At 39.3% G+C, this 18,878-nt stretch overlaps 1 long non-coding RNA gene across 1 annotated transcript in view; it reads left to right on the top strand.

Annotated features, from left to right (window-relative positions):
* LOC130540977 (uncharacterized) overlaps nucleotides 1–18,878 on the top strand; it is a 187,146-nt gene that overhangs the window by 122,948 nt on the left and 45,320 nt on the right. The window contains exons 4-6 of the long non-coding RNA XR_008955011.1: nucleotides 7,921–8,021; nucleotides 11,152–11,269; nucleotides 11,757–11,906. This is a non-coding gene — a long non-coding RNA (uncharacterized LOC130540977). The remainder of the gene's footprint in view (nucleotides 1–7,920; nucleotides 8,022–11,151; nucleotides 11,270–11,756; nucleotides 11,907–18,878) is intronic.

Below are 18,878 nucleotides of genomic sequence, written 5' to 3'. Positions count from 1 at the left end.
CTTAGCACCTGTTGTTTTTGGCTGTGGGCCTAGTGCTGACTCCAGAGCAGCAGTAGAAGCCCCCCTCCACATCCTACTATGCTTGTTTTTATTTCTATTTCTTTGCTTAGTAGTAACATTGGATGTTTTTCACATGTTTACTAATGATCATATTTCTTCTATTATGAATTGTCTGTTCTTTATGGCTTGTGCTTTATTTTTTATTTTCTTCCTCTCTATCTAGTGAAGCTTTCTTCTTGGGAAATAAGCTCACTGAGTTTTCTGGGCTGCAAAACTTTATAGCCCCACCGGTTCTGAATTTAACACAATCGCTTTCCAATTGTAGTTTCTGCCTTTAGAGTAAGAGTATTAATATTCAAGATACAACGAGCTAAGAAACAGGATACACAGATCTACTATTTGATATTCAGCATCTGGTTTATAAATTTGTGCTAAATATGCACAAACAGTGATATACATATTTACATGTATGCATGACCACCTATTATATAAAGATATGACATGATGTTCAAAATCAGCTTTTGCCTCCCATTAAATTTTTCCGTAGCCTCTCAGTCATTCATTCAACCTAATAACAGCAATCTTAATCAGAGTATCGATTTATAACTCTACCAGGTGGCAAAAGGCTTTTCCAAGTGACCTCTTGGGGATCCCTTCTGGCTATCTTCTGGAAAATAGGAGATTAAAAACATGTGTGTTCCCACAGTGCTGCATTCTGAAGATGTTTCCTCTCCTAGTCCTGCCCCATGTAAGTTATGTAAGACTATGGAAATCAACAAAGAGCAATTCATGCCTTGACTGGGTTTATTGTTGTTATTGTTTTTAAGGACAGACCTAAAATTGGAAGAGCAACTCAAATGCAAGCAGTTTGTACATACTGTCAAGCTCATAGAAAATTCACTTCTGACTTTTCTGCAAAGGATAGAAGTGGATAAAAATTCTTGGTATTTTGTGAGTCTATTAACTCTTGGGGATGGAAATAAAATGGATTTAATATAATATCCTTACATCTTAAGCCATCAGAGCTTAACCTGGGAAGCTGAACCTGAAATGTAGGAGGACTAGGAGAAAGCCCAGGGCTTGCAGCACGAGTGTGTGTGGCATTTTGATGTTACTATGGGGATTGCTATAGTAACAATTCCACTCACCCTTCATTTATTAAGTTATTTTACTGTGGAACCAAAAGGTAAACCAAACATTCAAAGAAACAATAGCTTTTAAAGAGATTTTGCTGTTTCTGCAGTCCATGCCAAATGTTTCAATGAAAGTACTTTGAGTGGAAAAGACAATATTGGCAGATAATTTAATACAATTGCAGGAATGAGATTCCTCAAGGTTTCCTCTGAGACTGAAAAAATAACAGCTGATCTATGTCATAATACAGTGTCGAATTTGAGAATTTACCAGCCCTGAGACTCAACTCTCTGAGACAACAGTGAAATTATCCTTACTCTCCCATACCCACTCTTGTTCTTTTATTCCTTCATTCCTTTAGAAAACAGCCTCTTTCCCCCACCCCCCACCCAATAAACAGAATAAGAAAAATTCAGCTGACCAGCAAAAAAAAAAAACACCTTAATCTTGATGGGTTTAAAGGCTTTAAGTGCAGTATCCCACCCCTGGGGCCTCAGCAGGCCTACAGTTAGAATATAGGGGAGGAGAAATAGGGAACTTTGGGAGAGGGATTGAGGCGGAATTTTCCTGCCCTATCCTTGGATCCTGTGTTCCTGGTCCCTTGAGGGTCTCTACCAGGGTGGGTGGATTCGCCTGGAAAATGTTCACAGACTCTCTGAAAGCAAAAATAAAAGTGGGGGAGTGTTGAACAAAAGCATGTGTTTCCAGGTCTGCCCTACTGTAATGGAGCTTCATGGTAAGAAGCTCCTTATGGGGTACGGTTGCATAAGGAAAAAAAAGAAAACTGAGTAGTATCTAGGAAAGGCAACCCTGAAAAACCAACGCAAATCCATGTAAGATCACTAATAATGTGAAAAATGCAAGCAAGTGACCACTTGGCTTGGCCCCTCCACCTCCCCAATGCTAAGGGAGAAGGCTTCACTGCTTTTATGCTTGTCATTATTATGATTCAATCAATCAATTGTTTTAGCACAGAGAAGATAAGGCTTATGAAGAGAGGCAGTCACCAAGATCAAAAGAATGGATAAGTGGAGATAGAATCCATCTAGATGTGGTGAGCCAAGGACAGTCTAAAGAAGACCTTCAGGAATCAGAGCAAGTGGTGTTCTGAGCCTTTCCCACACATTGATTCAATCAACTCACACAAGAAATAGCCCTTAGAAGTCACTGTTTTCAGGACCCTCAACATTCAAATGGGAAAGCTAAGACACAGAGAAGATAAGGGGCTTTTCTACAATAAAATGTTCAGTAAAGAAAGGAGCCTGAGGTCAGGAGTTTGAGACCAGCCTGGCCAACATGGCAAAACCCTGTCTCTACTAAAAATACAAAAATTAACCAGGCATGGTGGTGCACACCTGTAATCCCAGCTACTTGGGAGACTGAGGCAAGTGAATTGCTTGAACCCAGGAGGCAGAGATTGCAGTGAGCCAAGATCACACCACTGCACTCCAGACTGGGTGACAGAGTGAAGTTATACTCCGTCTCAAAAAAAAAAAAAAAAAAAAAAAGGAGCTGGGGTCGGGAACCCAAGCAGCTGACTCCAGAGTCCATATGCTTACCCAGGACCCTGCCTTGCTCCTGTAAGTCAGCATGTGAAAAACAGAAGCAAATTCCAAAGCTGCTTTCTACTAAGTTGGAGGAAGAGAAGCACAAAGGGGAACAAAGATTTGGCTAATGAAGGTACATGTGCTCTGACGGTGGGCCAACAGCAGCAGACGGCCTCCCAGGGGCTGGAAAGCCAGCCAGGCAGAACACCTTGAATCTCAAATGAGGAAAAGCAGGCACAAGACTGCACCCTTAGGATGCTCTAAAATGCACTGAAGCCTAAACCGACTTTCTCCTAAGCCAAACCAAATCTTCTGGGCTCCCCTTGTGTATCTTGTTTATGGGAATAGAACAAGATATTATTCCCGTTTTTTTCCCTCCTTCACAGGTTGGAAAAGTCAAATCCTATAGAAAGAAAGAATCAAACATTTGGATTCTATATTGCAATCATCAGAGGTAGCATGAGAAGCCTAGAAATCTCTTCCTGCAAGTCAGTAGTAGAAGCGCATTTAAAACCTCACTGGCAAATTCCTGGCAACTTCAAAGAGAAACAGAAAACGTCTAAAAATCCTGGGCTCTATTCTACTTCAGTAAAAAGTTTAAAAGGCTCCTGGCCTCATTTTAGCAAGCTCCCAGTTATTTCATTTGTATCATTTGGTCTTGAAAAGTTTCAAGGCTTTCTCCACCAATGGCTTAAAAAATTAAAGCCAGGTCAGATTAGGCTCGTCTGGGGAGCTGAAGATAGAAAGGATAGGGTTTAAATGTGCCCGTGTTAGGACCCAGTAAGGGGAGGAAGTGAGAAGAAGCAAATGAGCTTCCAAAAAGAATTCACATATGGACGATGCATGAGAGTTTGCTCGTGCTTGCGTGTGCACACGCATGTGCAAGCACGTGGGCAGAGGCGACTGCCACTAAGGAAGGACTAGTTTCCCTTGACTATAATTAAGCTTCTTCTGGGCTGGGGTGTTTGCTTGCCAGGCGTATTTCCTTGATTCTCAGAGCTCTACTAATCATGCAAAGTCTTTTGTGCCTCAGAGACCCCAGCTCTCCTTTCCCCATGGCCAGAGCCTGGGAAGCCCCACATCATACTAAGTAGGAAATTACTGATCTCCAAGGATGAGGTAGTATGGAAAAAAAAATTACAGTGCTTGGGAATTATCTAGAAGTCTCATAGTCCAATGCCTGGGGATATAGCATTGGGAAAGAGAAAGGCCAGGAGAAGGAAGACAACGGAGAATTAAGCACGCTAAATGTCCTTACGTTTTATAAGGTGCAAACATGAAGCTAGCTGTACTTTGCCACCACACAGTAAATATAAGATTACTAGGCAATTATATTTAAACATTACAGAACCTCCGAAAATAATTGCCATGTTCAGGGCAGTTTCTCAATCCCTTGATAACAGTATAGTTTAATGGATAGAAACAACTATATCATTTATTCCTCTTACATAAAACACCACCAACCATGTAAGTACATGATCAATAATAGAGGTTTACAGTGGGTGTGCAGTCGTCCTGAGAGCTGCAGCTTCGTGTAAAGTAATGAGTAAAATGAGAAGCAAAAAATATGGAAAGGAAGTGCTTCAGCAGAGCAAGGATCCAAAGGCTTCTCAGTGCCTTTATTTTTATGGTGTCCACGGAACAATGTGAAAGCTAAACTTGGAACTTTTAAGAGATTTGTAAATTAGCTGTAAAATATGACAGCTAATTGGATTCTTCCATTTAAGGTTTTGGATATAATCGAAATGAGGATTGGGGCTATAGGAGGGATTTGGGGGTGGGTGGAAAGAGGGGAAACTTTGGAGATGAGATTTATCTTTTGACTTCTGACCATTTTCCTTTTTCACAGACCTGGGTGTTAGAAAGAAAATTAAAGCATTGGTTTGGCGGCAAGCCTGGAGCCTTTTGTAGGTGTTAATTTAACTAAAGAGATATTCCCAGGTCAGCCGTTATGTACTCTGAGCAGCATTTCTAATATTGAGTCAATAATTGACCACTCTTCTGAAAAACAGATTGCAAAGTTTCTAATGGGAAGTATGTGGGTGGTGCTTCAAAAGAAGCAGAGGTGAAGAACTTGACCTGCTCCCCGATGTCCACAATGAGACTTCCTTCCTAGAGAGGCACAAACCCCCTTCTGAGATCACCTGTTTGCACTGTATCTTATGAGCAGACAGCCTTTCCTTTTTTAATAATTGCTAGAACTTATTGAGGACTTACTATGTTCCAGACCCTGTGATAGCTTCTTCACTTGATTGATATCATCATTCCAGACAGAGGGAACTGGAGTTCTGTGAGGTCACGTTGTGTGTCCAAGGTTACCCAATGTGTTAGAGGTATGGCTGAGGTCCAGCACACGTCCTCCAAATTCACAGTGTTCACTCTTAACCAGTACTGCTTCCCTTCTTATCCAATGCAATGATTGATTCCATTTAAGTCAAAGAAAAGCAAGAGGGACCATAACATACATTGATTTGCCTAGAAATATCCTACCATACAGTTTTTTGTTTTACATTTGTGAGCTTATATAAAAGTTAGAAATGACCTAGGGAAAATGTATTAACCCTACTGTACAGAAGAGGAAACTAAAACTCAGAGAGGTTAAGCCTCACACCCAGTAGGTAGTGAAGCCAAAATTATACACCTGACTCCCAAACATCTACTGCCATTGTAATACACTGCCTCCTGCAAGGCTAAAGTAGCCAGCCCAGCTAACCATCAGGAGCCTATTTGCTCTAACTCACATTTACAGTAAGTGAAATAAAAATCTACCTTTTTGACCTGTGTTGCGAGATGTCAATGAGCTATGACATGTCTCAGAGTGCTCCACGGGGAAGGCCGATCCATCTCTCAGCTCTGTATCCTCCTCTCTGGTCAGGTTAATGTCTTCATTGGTAGTCATAAAGAGCTTCTTTGCTTTTAATATTCCCTGTGTCCTTCCTTGAGTCCCAATTCTACCCATGCTTGAAGGCTGAGCTCAAGTTTGCCTTGCTCCTTGAAGCTGTCCAGGATTGCTTTTCCCATATTTCCCATAGAGTTTCCATTCTTCCCTGGAGCTCCTGCAGTGCCTACCAGCACATTGCCTATGACAGTGCCCTGGTTTCCATTTCCTAGCTCCTCAAAGGCTCCAGGAACTCTGTGTTGTACTTTCACTTTTTTGAGCTTTCTTTTAAAAATATTTTTAATTGACATATAATAATTGCAAATATTTATGGGCTACAGAGTAGTATTTTGATACACACAATGTGTAACAATCAAATCAGGATAATTAAGCTTTCTATCACCTCAAATATTTATCATTGTTTTGCACTGGGAACATTCTAAATCCTCTCTTCTAGCTATGTGAAAATATACAATAAATTATTGTTAACCATAGTCACCTTACAGTGCTATAGAACCCTAAAGCTTTTTCTCCCTATCTAGCTGTAATTGTGTGTCTTTTAACCAGCCTCATTCTATCCTTCCCTCTCTCCTACCCTTCTCAGCCTTCAGTAACCACAGTCCCATAATGTGCCTATGACACGATTGGGTTCATACATGAATACTTGGTGAGTTGGGATTGAATTAAGTTGGCATCCTACAGGCCCTTAATATATGTATAGTATGGAAATAAATAAGAGGGAAAAAATAGGAAATAAATTATGTTCTAAAGAGATCATTAAAATAGTAAGGAATAAGATTAGGATTTCATGGAGAAAATGGTATGAGAGAGGATACCTGGAAGTTTTCTTTAGTATCTCAATACAGAGCCAATTTCCCTAGCTCAGTAATCCTGAAACTTCAGTGTTCAACAGAATCACCTGCAAGGCCTCTTGAAATACATAGCACTGTTTTTTATTTCCTCTGCTGCACCAGAGCTTCTGATTCAGTAGGGCTGGGGTGGGGCCTGAGAATCTCCATTTCTAACAAGTTATCAGGAGATGCTGTTGCTGCTGGTCTGAAGACCACTCTTGAGAACCACAATGATTCTCTACTGTGGCTGCAAATTATAATTACCTGCTATGGGGAACAAATGTAAGCAGCCTGCCCCACATCAGGCCAATTAAATCAGAATCTCTGGGGAGAGATCTGTGTACAAGCAAGCTCTTCACAGACCTGATCCCTCCACTGGCTCACCTCTTAAAACTCTGAGATCCCTGAAGCTTCCATTGTCTTGTTTATTTTCTAGGAATGCACTTGGTAAATAGGAGTTCAATAACTGTTTGTTGAAGAAAGAAAAGAACTATGGTGGGTCAGATGAGAGACAAAAATCACTCTGCAGAGATACGGCATGCAGGAGACCACCTCTGAGACTGAGGCAAGAGTGTGCCTGAAATGCCAGGGGTTCGATCTAGGTCCTGCTGTTCCCTGACACAGAAAGCCAATGACTGACACAATGAGTATTGCCAAAGAAGAAGGCTTTCATCGAGTGCTGCAGCCAAGGAAATGGAAGATCAGTTTCAAATCCATCTCCCTGAACAACTAAAAATAGAGGTTTCTACAGCAGGGAAGAAATGTGACTATGCATGGGAAAACAGGAATTAGGGAGGGGTCATGAGGCAATCATGATGAATGAGGGGTTTGACATCCCATTGGCTGGATGTGGTTATATGATGAGTTTCTGTTCTTTGACACTTTTTGAAAGGCCTGAGGGCGCTTTCCTTACAAAGAAACTCAGATAAAACCAATGTGAGTTTCAGGCTTTAAGACCAGAAGAGTCCATTTCTATGTTACTATAGGAAAAGAAAAAAACTGCCTATGGGACTATTGGGTTGGTTTCAAGAGGTTATCTGAAAGGCAAGGCGGCCTCCATAACTGCTTATTTTCTTTTCTTTTGAAACTGTCATTGTCTTCCCAACATCTAGGCTTATGATCATATGGGTAAGCTTAGATCATACATTCTGTCTACTCTACCCAGACCAGAATCATACAATCAAAGACATACAGAGTCAACTAGGTAATATAAGTGAGCGGAGTTGGACTGGAGTAAGGTCCATGGAGGACTGCAACTAAACGGGTACATCTTGTCTGGAGTTGGACTAAATCATTGTGAAGCTTTAAGTCAGATTTTCTTAGTGTGTTATTTATACACCCTCCTGGCATATGAGTGACAGGAAAGTCAAAGTCATTGACTCTCTAATATTTATTGAGCACCTTCAAATACTTTTTGAGTATCTACTATTATTGGGCACCTACAAACACTTATTGACCATGTGCCAAGCACAGTGCCTAGCAAGTTCTTCTTTTCTAATCAAATCAACAGGTTGGACATCCCTACCCAAAGCTCAAATGGTAACAGGTCCATGCCTTACTTGTGTCAGTTCTCTTATTGAAAGAGCATCTCCTAACCATCCTACCAATAAGGTAAAGGTGTTATTTTGAATCTGAATCAAAATGAACCTTCTCCATAAATCTCTTCCTCACTAGCTGGCCCATACCTTATTACCTTTTCTGGGTCCTTCCCTTAATAATTAGCACTGAGCTCACAATTATTGCTTTTTCTCTTAACATGTTGCTTTGTAATTGTCTCCAAGATCCCCTCCTATTTTTATATATCCAATTTACTAAATCATTCCTATTTCTTCAGCAGCCCTGAATGCAGTGCACTGTGATTCAATAAATGTTTGTTAATGAAGGGAACTACAAGCTGGTTGGGAATCAAATCTTTTCCTGTGGGAGTTACCAGGGATAAAGTCAGTCAGACCCTTCTATGGCCTGAGAAGTGCTGGGAGTAGCTTCCTTTAGAAGTTCAATAAAAACAAGTCTCTGAATTCTAAAATTCTCTCCACTCCATTGTGATATGTCTCTTCAACCATGACTGTTCCTTTTTTCCAGGATTACTTCCCAAGTAGATTCCATGCATGGGTGCATTAACTTTTCTCAAATCATTAGGTTATGTCTCATAAAAATCTGCATCTCCAAAAGTGAAAATTTTCTTTGACACAGTAAATAATTTACATCTAATTGATAGCCCCCATTGGATATTTAACATGAAAAGACTTCTATAAAATCTGCAACATAGTTCTTTTATTGGGTTCTATACTGACTGCTTTTTGGCTAGAATCACACCCTAAAATTCCAATGGGTGTGAGCCAAAGCTGCATCATTTTGTAGCTAATAATAACAATAATAATGAGCACATTTCAAAAGTGCTAATTACAAATTCAATTGGATTATGTTCTCGTTACAAATGCTACAGGTTTTCTGCCAGGTTGGTACTTCACAACAGTATGTTTTCAAACACCTGTTTACTTTTATCATCACTAGATATATTCAAAAAGAGAAACTTCTTTTAAAAGTTGAGATGCATGTTAAATCTTATATGTCTTTATACAATTTGGAATTCTTTACCCAGAGGCCTTTACTGAACAAACTGAAGCAAAATGAATATTTATATAAATCATATGCAGATAAAAAGCATGGAAATTTATAAATTATTTACTTATCCAGTAGACTTCAACAGGCTGAAGGGATGAAGGGGAAGAGTAGAAAATAAAACAGAATTATCCTGGTAATTTTCTTGCACCAAAGAAAACTTTACTAAATGTTAACTGTATTTAAATCTCTATTCCATTTCATTATGAGAATGTAAGACTACAAGGGTGGATAAGACGCAACCCCCCATACAATCTATTGAGGGAGATTTTCCTGTAGACAAATGTTATAAAGTGGTAAACAAAGTCTGGAGAAGGAAGCAAGGCCAGGAAGGTAAGGCTGGATGTGGACTACAGATAACAAACAAAGGCATTAGAGTTAGGTTAGGATGGTAGCTTTGCTTTTTTGTTGTTGTTGAGACAGTATCTCTAGTGACCTTGGCTAACTGCAACCTCTGCCTCCTGGGTTCAAGTGATTCTCCTGTTCTCCTGCCTCATCTTCCCAAGTAGCTGGAATTACAGACATGTGCTACCATGCCCCCATGTCTGGCTAATTTTTCTATTTTTAGCATAGATAAGGTTTCACCATGTTGGCCAGGCTGGTCTCGAACTTCTGACCTCAAGTGATCCACCCACCTCACCCTCCCAAAGTGCTGGGGTTACAGGCACGAGCCACCACACTTGGCCAGTTTTGCTTTTTAATTCAGTTCTGGTAATGTGGTTAATGGCAGAATCCTCGTTGAATATGGAGGCAAGAAAACATATGATGAGGCACCCTTTTAATCTTGCTCCATGTGCGATCAATGTTAGGCTCTTACCCGCAGAAGGCAAAAGACCAGGGCTTGTTTTTTTAAAAAAAGTAAACATCTCAGAGGTATGATAGATGCATTAGACAGTGGTTTTCAGTCCTGGCTACACACTAGAATCACCTGGGCAGTTTTTGAAGCATATCAATGCCCTAACCTAAAGGAGTGAATCTCAACCTCATGGGGTGGATTCCCGACAGAAGTATTTTTTAGAAGTTCCCCAGAGGATTCTACTGTGAAGTTAGGGTTGAGAGTCACCATATTAAGAAATGGGAAGATGTTAGATTTACTAAGTATCTTCATAGTTGATTTTTTTTTAGAGTGTGTATGAAACTCACACAAAGGAGACCAGGAAGAAGATCAGCATTCCATCATCGATTGTTACCCTTCAAATCCACTGTGCCCCATCTTTACTCAGTTGCCAGGGCTATTCGACTTTTCTTTTTTTTTTTTCTTCTTGAGATGGAGTCTCACTCCCTTGCCCAGGCTAGAGTGCCGTGGCGTGATCTCAGCTCACTGCAAGCTCTGCCTCTCGGATTCACGCCTTTCTCTTGCCTCAGCCTCCCAAGTAGCTGGGACTACAGGCGCCCGCCACCATGCCCGGCTAATTTTTTGGATTTTTTTTTTTTTTTGTACAGACGGGGTTTCACCGTGTTAGCCAGGATGGTCTTGATCTCCTGACCTCTTGATCCGCCCGCCTTGGCCTCCCAAAGTGCTGGGATTACAGGCATGAGCCACCGCGCCTGGTCATTATTCAACTTTTCTAAAGCAGATCAAGCCTGGAGGGTCTCCCCTGAGATTACAGATAGGACAGTTTAAGCATCAAAAATGATAATGACTATAATGAATTGAAACTTATCAAACATATGAAAACTGATGAGTTCATAATGATACTTCAAAAATAAACAAACAAAAAATCTCATTGATCACCTTGGAGGTTGCTAGGGAACCAACTCATTATTCTGAAAGTGTATCAATTAAGGGAAAAATCTCAAGCATTCCTCTTGTCTTTCCCTATTTGGACTAGAACTCAGGCTAATCAGCTAGTTGATGAGGAATACAGTTGTTCTTTATATAGAAGAATCATGCATAATAAATGCAGAAAAAATTAAAGAATTAGAAAATCACTATTTTCCACTCGCTAATGAAATAATGAACCTAGACAACAGTAATCAATGGCAGCTAAAATTACTACAGTAGTCCCCCCTTACCTGCAGTTTTGCTTTGTGAATTTCAGTTACCCATGCACACAGTACAATAAGATATTTTGAGAGAGAGACCACATTCACATAACTTTTTTTTTTTTTGAAACAGGGTCTTACTCTGTTGCCCTGGCTGGAGTGCAGTGGCCCAATCATAGTTCACTGCAGCCTTGACTTCCCAGCCTCAGTTGATCCTCCTACCTTAATCTCCCGAGTAGCTGGGACTGCAGGTGCGTGCCATCACACCTGGCTAACTTTTGTATTTTTTTGTAGAGACAGGGTTTCGCCATATTGCCCAGGCTGGTCTCAAACTCCTGGGCTCAAGCAATCTGACCGTCTTGGCATCCCAAAGTGCTGGGATTACAGGCGTGAGCCACCATGCCCCCCTTACATTCACATAACTTTACTTACAAGTATATTATTATAATTGTCCTATTGTTGTTAATCTCTTACTGTGTCTAATTTACTAATTAAACTTTAACAAAGGTATGTATTCACAGGAAAAGACATAGTATATATAGGGTTCGGTACTATTCATGGCTTCAGGCACCCACTGTGGGTCTTGGAACATATCCCCAGAGAATAAGTTGCGGGACAGGGTTGGGGGGTACTGTTGTATTGAAAAACCTGATGGGGACATTTTAATGGATGAATCAGGCAGTTAGCTCATACTTGTATTAAGGTGACTCTTGAATAACACAGATTTGAACTGTGCAGTTTCACTTATACTAAGATTTTCTTCTGCCTCTGCCAACCCTGAGACAGCAAGACAAATTCCTCCTCTTCCCTGTCCTCCTCCTCGCCTACTCCACATGAAGACGACAAGGATGAAGACCTTCATGATGATCCATTTCCACTTAATGAACAGTAAATACATTTTTGCTTTCTTATCATTTTCATAATAAAATTGTCTTTACTATAAGAATAGAGTATATAATACATGTAACATACAAAATATGTGTTAATGGGCTATTTACATATTTGAGTTCTTAATAATTTCAACAGTCGGCTCTTAGTAATTAAGTATTTACAGAGTTAAAAGTTGTAGACTTGGATTTTCAAGTGCAGCGGGGTTAGTGCCCCTAACTCCTGCATTGTTCAAGGGTCAACTCTAGTTTCCTACAGCGTCTATAACAAATTACCACAGACATGGTGGCTTTGAACAACAAGAGTTTATTTTCTCACAGTTCTGGAGGCCAGACATCCAAGATCAGTTTCACTCAGCTTCATCAAGGTGCTGACAGGGCTGCACTCCCTCTGGGTGTTCCCTCCACTCTTTCATTTGCTGCTGGCTGCAGGCTTCCCTCCGTTTGTGGCTGCATAACTGTAATCTCTGCCTCAGTGGTCACACTGTCTTCTCTTCTGTATGTGTCTTTGTAATCTCCCTCTGCCTCCCACTTATAACTTGTAAAACCAGAAAATCTGAGACAGGTCTCAGTTAATTTAGAAAGTTTATTTTGCCAAGGTTGAGGACACGCCCATGATGCAGCCTCAGGAAGTCCTGACGACAGGTGCCCAAGGTGGTCGGGGCACAGCTTGTTTTTATAGATTTTAGGGAGACATGAGACATCAATCAATATATGTAAGAAGTACAGTAGTTCCATCCAGAAAGGTGGAGACAACTCAAAGCAAGGCCCCCCACTGGGGACTTTCAGGTCACAGGTAGGTGAGAGACAGATGGTTGCATTCATTTAAGTTTCTTATAAGTCTTTCCAAAAGAGGCAATCAGAATATGCATCTATCTCTGTGAGCAGAGGGATGACTTTGAGTACAATGGGAGGCAGATTTGCCCTGTGTGGTTCCCAGCTTGAAGGGGCCCAAGATATTTTCCTTTCACAAAGGACACAGGTGATGGCCTCTGAGTCCCAGATCTGGTATCCAGATGATGCAGGATAATCTCTGCATCTCAAAACCCTTAATTTAGTCACAACTACAAAGACTCAGCCTCCTTTTCTCCATATAAGTTAATGTTTATATGTTTTGGGGATTAAAATGTGGATATCTTTTGGTTTGGGGGACCATTTTTCAACCTACCACAACACTAAATCATGGAGTAATCTTAATATTAAGGAAAATTGGATAAATACACGATCCTTGATATGCCTTTATATGAGATGACTAGAATATGAGGCAATACCACCTATGAAATCCCTCTACCCCACACCACCAAATCAACTTTAATCTAATCAGGCCTCTAGTTCTAACTACTGATTTTTGTAGGGATAGAGAAACATATTAAATGACACTAAAAAGATATAATCAGGCAAATCCAATCATTCTACAAGACAATAGGCCCATTTCTCAATTTCTTCAATAAATGCACCAAAGAGAGGAAACAGTTGTGCGTTAAAAGAAATATAAGAACGTGTTAATCATAGGCAATATTCCTAGAATCTTGTCTGGATTCTGAACTGCACAAACCAACAATTAAAAAAGATACGATTGGGACAATCATGAAAAATGAACACAAATTGATGATATTGGGGAATTGTCGAGGTTTGAAGGCCTTGATAATGATTTTGTGATTATGTTCAAAAAATAAAACTAGATATTTAGACTGAAATACATATGATATTTAGACTGAAATACGTATGATATTTAGACTGAAATACATATGAGTGAAAAGATATTATGTCTAGAATTAGCTTTAAAATACCCCAGCAACAAATAAATAAATAAATAAATAAATAAATAATAAATAAGAACAACAAATACAATTTTTTTAAATGTGATGGTAGGGCATCGGTAAAATAAGAGCAGCAGATGCGGATTATTGAAACTAGGTGACAAATGTGTGGGAGTCTATTGAACTAGCCTTTATATTTGTATGCATGTTTGAACATTTCCAGAATATAAGTCTATTTATGTGACAGTGGTGACAGTGCAGCCTGTCCCCATGAGGCCAAGTTTAACTAACTGTCCTTAGGCCTGGCCTTACTCTAGGGAGTTGTTACCTATGCAATAGTAACACCCACTTCATCTCTTAGGACTATTTTAGGGGTAGCGTAGAAACAGATGAAAGTAAAGTATATGTGGAAGTCATTAATGAACTCATTTCTTAGGCTTGCTTTTCCAGAAAGGTATCAGCCTGAATAAGTACTAAAATTGATAAGCACTATATTTTTGATAATTAAAAAGCACTACAATTTCAGGAAGCATTTGAAGTCTGTTCGCAGACAGCATTCATAGCTCCCAGACTTCTGCAGAGTTTTACTCCCTGAGGTAACTCCAGTACAAATGGAAAAGAGTAGAGTGGATGAAGACAGAAAGTGCAAAATAGACAAAAGCTGGCTGCAACTCCAATGTTCATCAAGATGAGTGGATAAACAAAATGCGGTATATTCATACAATGAAATATTATTCAGCCATAGCAATGAATGAAGTATTGGCACCTGCTACAATGCGGACAAACCTTGAAGACATTATGCTAAGTGAAGGCAGTCAGACTCAAAAGGTCACATACTGTATGACCCCATTTACCTGAAGTATCCAGAATACAGAAATCCACAGAGACAGAAAGCAGACTAGTGGTTGACAAGAATTGAGGGGAGTGACTGTGTAATTGGCAAGGCGTTTCCTTTTGGGATAATGGAAATGTTTTGGAAGGGAAAGGAGGTAATAATCACACAACATTGTGAATGTGCTGAAAGTCATTGCATTGCTATCTTTAAAATCTTTAATTTTATGTCATATAAATTTTGCCTCACAAAAAAAAAAAAAAAAATGACAGAGGGCGGTGTTCCACTGTGCTTCCCAGCCAAGCCACAATGTTCTGATTATGAAAAGGAGAAGTAATCAATCAATGCCCATTCGTGAAGCATCTTCCGTGACAAGATACTGGGATGGTACTGTGGGGGATTCAGAGGACAGAAGAAAAGCTAGCTGTGACTTTTCACTTCAAGATGCTTACAATCAAGTTGTGTGCTCAAGGCCATGAGACAAAATTTAAACAAAATAAGAACGAACACTTAAGCTATTGTAAAATGTGAAGTGATGGAGTAACAGATGAGTGACACAGGCCAGCAGTTCTCAAAATTCTTCAGGTGGAGGGACAGAAAGAAGTTGCCATGTCTTTATGGAACAGTATGGGATTGTTTTTAATATTGATTCATTTATTATACCTATGATAAAAAAATATCAACTTCATATTAAATAACATATCATCTGGCAATAAATTCCAGAATAGATAGGCATTAACAGGGAGCAGTGGTTTATGAAAAATTAGATAAAACTCGGAATGGAAATCAGTTTACTTATTAATATTAGCACGTTTGTGAAAACTTGGAAAGCTCAATTCTGTTTGACCCTTGCACCTTGGTCCAACTGTGGACACCAGTGTTCTTAAGCATAGCTCATTAACTTACACAATCAACAAGTTTTTACTGAGTGTTCACTATGTGCTGAGCACAGTGCAGCCTCTGGGTAAGCATGATGATTTAAGGAGTAATGGTCTCTGTCCTATGTAGCTTGCAGTTGATGGAGGAGATGGAAAATAAATAAGCAAGCAATTATACATTGTAGAAACATGGTGTAAAAAATGTCCAGGATGATATGGTGAGACAGAATAGTGGGGGAAAATGGTGTGCAGAAGACATGTCACATGCAGTGACCCCAAGGCATGGAAGTTCTAGATATGTTCAGAGTTCTGAAGGCATGTTGGAGGTTTGAGGGGAAGAAGAATGACTGGGACTAAACCTAAAGGAGCCAGTTCAGCTGAACATTGAAGATCAGAGTAAGGAGTTCAAAAAGAAGTCATTAAGTGTGAAAATAGTATGATTATGTTTGTTTCTAAAAAGGATAACTCTAGTCACTACATAAATAAAGATGGACAAGATGAAAGCAGATAGAATATAGAAGAAACCAGGTCTTGGCAAGCTTGAATTCAACCCCTTCTTTCCCTTAAAATCAAGCTCAGAACAGCCAGCTCTCAGTGGCTCAACCCTGAACCTCATCCTGGCCCTTCTGAGTGTCCCAAGTCACTCAAGAATCTCACAGGTTCTCAAGCTTCTGGAAGAGTTCCATGGCTAGAAGTGATGCTATCCAACTTAACACTCCAAAACGTGAAGATATTCTACTGAACATGAAGATGTGGTCTGAATATCCCCTACTCCCCAGTTCTTTGACAGCCTCATCCAAGAAGAAGGAGAGAATCTGTCTACAAAGTGTGAAGACAGTGCTTGGGCTTTTGGATGCCTTCGACTTGAGTTTGAATCTGAGCACTGTGTGATATTCTCCTGTAAAAGATGTCATGTAAGAATTACATGAAATAGCAAGTGTTCAGCATACAATAGGCACTTATTAATATTTTTCATTAATGTTTCAAAGTCTTTGCTTGAGCCAAAGCTGAGATACAGACATGGCTATGTATATGTGGCAAAATGTTGAGTAAAGTCACCGTTGTGGGAAATATAAAGTATCCAGGGAAATTGTTCATTCTAAGGTAAGAATGAGATCAGAACAATGCATTGAACACCATTAAAAGAAAGTAAAAGGTTTCATGACTTCAGGAGGAAATGATTTTAAATCACTCAAGTCTACTTTATAATCAATCCCATGGACTCACTCTTTGGTCTTGGGGTGAGGGGAAGCTATAAATAAATAAAGCTATAAATAAAACTCGAATAGTTGCTTTGCTAAAAATCAAAAACAAACAAAACAATAGTATTGCATCAATATTTCTCAGACTAGGATGATTTTCAAAACTTTTATAAACCGAGACAAGGGTATCATCCAATCAGAACAGAACAACAAATGTCAGCCGTGAACAGACATGACCTGTGAGGAGCTCAATGTCATTATTACTGAAAGATATCATAAAAGGTAGAGAAAAACTGCTCCACTCCTACCACTTACTTTATTAACAATCACAGGTATCCTCAGCAAAGCAGATGCACGCCTCATTGTGATATCATTTGTAGCCACGGTGGAGATAGCTTTGCGTTTCTGTTGGTTGATTCTATAGTATACCCCAATTGCCTGCTGGAGGGCCTTTTTGAGCAGGTTAGGAGAGGCTAGGCTGAGAGACTCACCCTACAAAGTAGTTTGTATAAGTTACTCCAATTGAAGATCAAGATTTGAGGTTTAGGATTAAGGATTTTAAAATTGTTATGTTTTGAAACCAAGGAAGGGTTTTTGACTTTTAATGAAAAACAAATACATTGATGCATGTAATAGCTGCATTCTCAGACGATGTAATTAATTAGGATGTTTAACTCTGCAATGGTTGAGCTGCTTTTAAAGGTAAATCCAAAGTGAATATTGAATGAAAGTTTCAACTGTTTTTTTGTTTGTTTTGTTTTGTTTTTTTCACTTACAGTTTTAAATCAGTATGCTGGAGAGGGTCACTTATCTATCAATCAAAGACAATTCTGAGGGAAGACAGGCAAAAGACCTTATAATCCTGATATAATCTCTTTTCTAACCCAAGCATCTTGAGACACTCGTATGGGCTGGCACAGAATTTAAGCTCCAATTCACTCAAATCAAAAAGAGCAACTCTCAGTCTGTCATCAGTAAGCTAGCTCTCCAAGGTGTATTTTTATCCCAGCCTCATCTAAGTTATGACAACTCACCTGGTTGGTTTCTGCCATTTGAGTAGAGAGAGGCATCAGAGTGACAGGCCATCACTCTTTGTGTTCCTCTTGAGGTATGACAGAGGGGAAAAACAAACCTGGGGAAACAGATTTCAAAGTATTTCCAAAATGTCTCTGGATTGGAAAAAGAGATATAGGGTACTGTTGATGCTTTTTTCTACCCAGAGCTCTTCTGAAGGTGAAACTCCTCTCTCTTTTATACGCACTTCTTAATTTATTTGTCTGTTTGTTTATTTGTTTTACTGCTTTGACCTCGATTCATCTCCCTATTCTTCTGTTTCTTAAAATGTGCAGTTCTAATAAGTTGTACTCCTAGTCAACATCTCAAACTCTTTTCACATTGATTTCTACATTGAAGCACCCTCTTCCGGTGGCTGAGCCAACTTACTGCTGGGCTAATCTTTCTGCAGACCCATATCCTCAGGACACATTGATTTCCCACACTGAGAAATGGTAACATCTAGTGCCTGCTTAATTTGCATAAAATATATAAACAAATATTAGATATTAATATAAATGTTCATATAGACACATAAAAAATATAATTATAAATTTTATGCTTGTCAGGGGCCTTCTAATCTACTGCGTTAGCTGACTATCTAATCTAGCTATCCCCTAATTTTTCAGATTAAGTATATTTTTCTGCCACTGCTCAGTTTAGATTTACTATAATTGCACATGTATTTCATATTTTTCTACTTTATTTTTTGCATTCTTATCATATTGTATTATTCCTTTTTTCTTTTCTAACTTATTTTGAAGTGATTGAGTTTTCTTTATTATCATGTTTTCCTCTGCTGGTTTTGAAGAGATACATTCTATTTCCATTATTTTAGTTATTATTTCTAATTTTTTAACATGTCTCCTGACCTAACAAGGTCTAAGTTTAACTGATCTTTTTATTCTGCTCTAATATGGCAAGTACCTTAGAGCACTTTAACTCTGACCATCCCCTCCCTCTTACATGCTATTTGGTCCAACATTTTAGTGTCATCTTAGTTTTATATCTTATCAAATTATTCATTTGAATTATTATTATTGTTGTTTTATATAATCATTGATTGTTTATATAAACCCACAATTTACTGGTTTCTTTGCTCATGAGTTTGCATCCCATTGTTTCCTTTGAAGTTTAAATCCCTACGTCTTGCTTCCCATTCTTTCATTTGGAGTTTAAATTCCTGCTTCTTGACATTGCTGTTATGCTGGGGTGGGGATTAGCTGAAAATGGTGCTCAACCCAAGAT

Source organism: Pan paniscus, chromosome 17 (assembly GCF_029289425.2).
Source record: "Pan paniscus chromosome 17, NHGRI_mPanPan1-v2.0_pri, whole genome shotgun sequence".
Lineage (NCBI taxonomy): Eukaryota > Metazoa > Chordata > Mammalia > Primates > Hominidae > Pan > Pan paniscus.
Note: the sequence above shows the minus strand (reverse complement) of the source record. Positions and strands in the feature narration are given on the sequence as shown.